This window comes from Cupressus sempervirens, chromosome 6 (assembly GCF_028749045.1).
Source record: "Cupressus sempervirens isolate cs-2001-9-10 chromosome 6, ASM2874904v1, whole genome shotgun sequence".
Classification (NCBI taxonomy): Eukaryota; Viridiplantae; Streptophyta; class Pinopsida; order Cupressales; family Cupressaceae; genus Cupressus; species Cupressus sempervirens.
This window is the reverse complement of record NC_143123.1, coordinates 285519539-285525822: the sequence shown is the minus strand read 5'-3', so window position 1 is coordinate 285525822 and position 6284 is coordinate 285519539.

The window sequence follows — 6284 nt, the reverse complement described above, 5'->3', positions numbered from 1 at the left end:
TGAAACCCAATTTTTTTACAAAATAAAGATAGAAATTTAAAAAGTCCAACTAACATAAGGTTGCTACGAAAAGCCAAAACCAACACAAGGCCCAAGGCCAGGAGGAAAAAATCAACACCCAAAAAAACTATGAGAAAAACCAAAAGAGAAATAGATTAATGGTTTTCCTTATCCAAATCTTGCAGAGTTTCTATAGCTTCATTATCCTTCTGATTGTTCATTTCTTCCTGGTTCTTGTTTTGGGTTCCAATAGATTGTTGAAGTGAAGAAGATTGATGAAATCTATCATGGAACAATCATTATTTTTTCATTGATGTCAAACCTACTACTTGATGGTAAGATAATTTCTTACTTTAGTCTGAATGCTACCAATTTATTGATCAATGAAGAGGATTTGAAAAGAAAAGATAACAAGAGAACCTAGGGAAAGGTTGAGTTATTTGGTGTATAAAAGGAGAACTAATACCAAGAAAGACATTGATGATATAGTGTTTTGTTTATATAATTAAGGCTATAATGAAAGGTTACTTGAGCAAAGACTAGAAGAATGCTAAGTAAAGAAATGTGTCTGCTAAGCTTGATCGAACAAATAGTGCAAGCTGAGCAAAGTCAGTGCAGGCCAAGAAAAAAATTAGTTGAAGTTGAGCAGTAAGTCAGTATGTGTTGAGAAAGAGAAATGTAGTTAGTGTCAAGTGAAGAAACTTGATATGTTTCAAGTATTAGTAAAGACTTAGTGGATGTTGAGAAACCAAGTGTTGGTCGAGCATCAAAAAATAATGTTTGCTGAGAAAATAGAGTGATATTGTCGAGTGCCAATAAAATGAGTTAGATGAAAGATTTAACAAATTGAGTCGAAAAAGTTGATTTCTTGAATTGTGTGAAGCATGTGGAAGATTACTATGATGAGCTAGTGGCACAAAGTTCAAGATAAACCATTTTGAGGAAAATTGAAAGAGGATTGTAGAGGAATTTTCTAGACGGGATAAAAAGAAAAAGTGGGTAGATTCAATGAATCTGACCTCACCTTAGAATGGACGATTGTGATTAAGAAGAAAAAAATCTAAGCTCTTTATTTAAGGAGATAACAGACCAAAATAAATAGTTTTCATGTGTGAGAACTTAAGAAAGATAAGCAGTCTAGCGTGTTACTTCATATGGTGGCCAAATAGAAGAGTCTACATTTGGCATACAAAGAAGGAAGGCTTAAAGTGATGAAGGCTTGAAGGGTGAACAAGTTGTTAGAGGTGAAGAGGATGAAGACCAAGTAGAATGGAGGATTGAATGTGAGATCTTTAATTTGTAAGTGAATTATTATTGTTATCAGATCAAGTCCTATTATTACTCTCTAACAATTGTATTAGTCTAGATAAATTCTTTGGACTCAGGTTGACTTAACAGTAATTAGTAAATCCTTTAATAGGGTGACATTCTAATGGACTATTATTTAGTACTCTAACAAGGCTCACTCATAATAGGGTGATTGAAATATTTTAACTAGGTCACATTTAACAGTGTGTATTATAACCTTTAACAAGGTTGGCTCCTGATAGGGCTCACTTCAAAAGAGTGAAAAATGGTAGCATGTTACTGGTGTTTTTTTTTCCAAATTTTGTTTCCATGTAAAATCCTTGTGTCAAAATGTTTGATTGATTTTTTGGTATTGCATGTTTACATTTCTACAAAGTTATTTTAAAATAGGACACAAATATGCATACATTTAAGATATTAAATTTTCAATGCATGCATAAGGATAAGTTGCAGTACCAATAAAGTTTTATTTATACTTTTGAACCTTGGATAAATAATTCACTCACCCCTATCAATTATTCTAAATTATTCCAACACATGATTCATCTTCTTCTAGGTCACATTTATCCTCTTCTTCTAGGTCTACAGACTCTATCTATGATCAAACAAATCAAATGACTCTAGAGGAATATTTTGGGCACCTAGACCTAAATGTATCTTTAACCCTTTTTGGAGACTAATTTTATGTGGTTCTTAAGACCTTAATTACAAATAATGTCATTACTTTACCATAAAAATATAGACCTTATGAACCTGAGGTAAAACCTCCATGGTGGAATGATGATCATTATTGCAACTACCATAGAAATAATGGTCATAAGACTAAAGATTGCATAGAGTTGAAAGATAAAATCCAAGAACTTATTGATGATGGGATTGTTGATATTGGAACTCCTAATGACTCATGTGATGGAGATATATCTCTTAAGCAAGATCATATTGATGAACCTATGTCTAGTAGTCGTTTCTTTGACACCCCTACTTCTTACAACACTCATGAACTTCATAAGACTTCAAACCCTTCTAACATATCCACATAGAAAAAAGAACCTAATTCCTTCCAAACTAGCTATGTGTACCCTCAAGGGATACCTCTAAAAGAAAGTCAAGCTAACCTTCACTTAGCTACACACATTTTCCATGCTATTAAGCCTAAAGATCCTCAACTTTCATGTGATGTTATTCTTACTATGCCCACTTTATCTAATCCTTTACTATCTCTTCAATATCCTATCATGCAAACCTTACATTCTTCCTTATCTTTATAAGTGGATCCATGTCAAGAGGAATTTCAAAAAGCTAAAGCTGGAAATACAAATCAAGATCAATCACCTTTTCATCTTCTCCAATATGTCACCTTTTTGTATCATATGTCTTACCCATCTCCCAAGTATGATTAAGACACTATTTCCAATACTTCTAATGATCTTATTGAAGATCAAGAAAAACTCACTATACATATGCTATCCAAAGAAACTTGTCAACATCAAATTATCCCCTCTTCTTCCACTTCTCCATATCCACTTCAAAAATATGTCCAAGCTTCAAATGCTCCTATAAAAAACATTGTTCCTATCAAAGCTACTCATGATCCTATTGATGGTCTTGGCCATGTCACTTAGTCTAAAGATGTTGATATCCATCATTTCACAACCCATCAAGGTGTGTGTGAATGTTGATATTTCCCACTTTTTCACTTACCCTTATATAATCTTTTCAAGCCTACAATTATCTTTTATCCATACTGCTTCTAGCTTTCCAAGGTATGAACTCTTGTCCTCCATGTGGTTTTTCTACTTTCATCTCCTGTCCATCACCATATCAACATCTTTGAATGTGTCTTTCTATGGTCTTGGTTTATCATGGCTTATTCTTATAATAGGATAACTATTCATTCTATCTAAAAATCCAAAAAAAAAAAACAAATTCAAAAAAATAGAAAAAATAGAAAATGTACCTTGGTGAAAACCTAGTAAATAGGTGCCTTAGTAGCAAAAGTAAAAACATAAACATTCTTTCTATGGTGAAAACCACTTCTTGTGGTGCCTTGGATAAGTACCATGATGAAAACCTATAAAAAAAGAGGCATCATGTATGATTCTTCCATCATCCATCTATTCCCTCTTCTCTCTTTGATCTTGAAAAAGTTGGGCTATCCTTGAGCATTGGTTATCTTATCTATTTCTTCCTTGTCATGACATTGCTTATTGCATAGCCTCCATAAATGAGCTTCATCCATATCATTCTATACCATTGCTATCATGTACAATTGACCCCTTGGTCTTGATCATAGAAAGAAAAACATGGTTCTCATAGGCCCCTTGACATGTCTACTCTTTTAGACTACACACTTATATGCTATCTTTCTTATTGGATTCCACTACTTATCCCAGTATGGTATCTCTCTTGTTGGCTTCCACTTTTTATCCTATATTTTGTCTTTCTTTTTGGCTTCCACTACTTATTCTATATTCTATCTCTCTTATTGGCTTACATTTCTTATCCTACATGCTATCTCCTTTCATGAATCTATTGGCTTATCCAAAACATGTTTCATATGGCTATTTTACCCTTTCCCTAGCTTGGGTACTCTTGTGGAGTCAGTCCTTGAGGATCACTTTCACTTGCTTCATTCATCCTTTCTTATCCATCTTATCTACCTTGCTTCTCCATCATACCCTACACCTTGCTTAACACTAGGACAAAATGATGTGATCTTGCTTAATATCTATTCAATCCTACCAAGGGGTAAAAACTTGGAAACATACGCTACTTGAGACCATTGCACCTATGTCTATTAGCATCTTGTTTTGCACTCTAAACCATTCATCTCCTATCTCTTTGCCTTGCCTAGCTTGGAATTGACTCTTTTCTAGGTCTAGAAGGCACAAACTATAAAGATCATTAGGGTCTCTTACTTGTGTTAGGTTTCTTTGGTACCTCTCAAATAGTATTTTTTAACACTTCCCTTGACAACGAGTGTTTCTTAATACTTATCAAATGCTTTTTCTACAGTCTAGGATGTTGTGATACTTCTTGTTGGTAGACTTAAGTCTTAGGAAGACATTCATGTGAATTTTGTTAGAGTAATCAGATATTTCCTAATTAACTCTATTTTCTTAAGCTAAACTTTAGGCATTTAATAGTCTATTTATTTTATTAATTATTATAATACAACCTAGGTTAGACCTTATTAGGGTTTCTATCTCCTTTACAAAGATGATCTCTCATTATAACTAATTCATTCAATTTTGATAATAGCAATCTCCCTTTTTTCTCATCAAGAATGTCTTGTCTATGGATCTGGCAATTTTTGCCTTCACAGCTTTTTGCTACTCTCTCCTATAAAAGGTGTTTGCATGTAAGTGATTCTTAAGAGATATGGGGTTGATCATTCATCAGCTTCAACACACTATCAAAGCTTTAGATCTTCATGCCCCTATTTTGTTTCTGAGAGATTTGATATCAAAATTTAGATCTGAGTTTTCTCTTTCAGAGGGTTTCAATTTTCAAAAATATTTTTTATTGGATTTGGGGGATCACTAATTTTTGAGGCACTTTAAGCAAAACTAGACATCACTGTTGAGCTCAGAGTGCTTGAAAACCCCCATTTCCATATAAAATACATCTAGTTTGGACGCTGGTGAAATCTAAGGCAAAACATTTTTGCACCTAGGCCATTTTGACCTAAGCACACAAATCAAGGCAAGGATTATTTATTTTATATTTTCAAAATATAAAATAAAAGTTGAAGGGGTTTGTTTATTATTTATTTTTTCATGCCTTATCATTAAAAGTGCACGTAATTAATAAGTAGAGGAGTGTTGATTTAGAAATTTCTTTGAAAGGTACCCTGTGGGCCCTGTACCTATGTATACTAGGTTCAATCTGACATCTTGTCAGAGATGAGTGCATTTTACAATTCTTGGAAGAGGCTCCTCTAATCAAAAGCCCCACCAATGATTTTTTTTTCCATGTTGTGTATGGGCATCTATGTTCTGTGTGCCCTCCCATGTGCCCATATCATCTTCCAAAGTGGGTCCACGATATGTGGCTTTGTAAAAGAGGATTGATCAACATTTTCCCAATGTGTTTTTTGGGAACTTTTTTCACTATTTCTTTAATTAATGAAGTGACCCATTTTGGTGGAGTCTCCATTCTCTTCTTGCTACTCTTGCTCACCTTGATATCTTTGGCCATGTACACAGAGGTTGGCAGCTTGTCTCACCCAATCAAAAAGAATTTGGCAGAGTTAGTGCATGTTTTAAAATTGAATTCTATTACACATTCAGATATTGCAGATTGTGGAGAGCTAAAAACATCTTGCATTTTTTATATTTGGCAATTTTATCACCTATTCCAAGAGCTTTCTCCTTGGCTCAATTTATCTCTCACAGGAACCACGTCAGATTTCTACTCAGCACTTTGATTGATGGGCTCAGATTTCTTATCTCTGCTATGTATGGAAATTTTTTTGGTGGTATGTTTAGTGGAGAGGCAGTTTTTTAGCCCATGATTAGTAGAATTTTCTTTGCTAGTGTTAATGGAGGCATGTCTTCTCAAAGTCTTGGTGGTGCTTAGTCCCCTCTAATTTTTGTTCTTTTTCTTACCATCTACATGATTTCAACTCCTTTCATTTGCAACTTTTTTGGCCACATCAGTGGAGATTGAACTTCGGTAGAGTTATTTTTTGGATTACTTTGTAGTGCTAATGATTTTTTTGCTTCTCGTCAGCACTCAAAGGGCATGCATTATGTTTCCCCACATTCTTAGGCAATGATCACTCCTCCTACCATGTCATCAATGACTTCTGATGGTGGGTTTTTTTGTGGATATTCAATTTTCCTAGAGGCCACATACATGGGTCCACATAGGTCTCTTTCCCTCTCTTGTTGTGACCAGTTGAACTCCTACCTACTTTCTTTGGTTGGAAGATGTCAGTTTGGGCAATTTGTATTTTTCATTTGGAGCTCTTT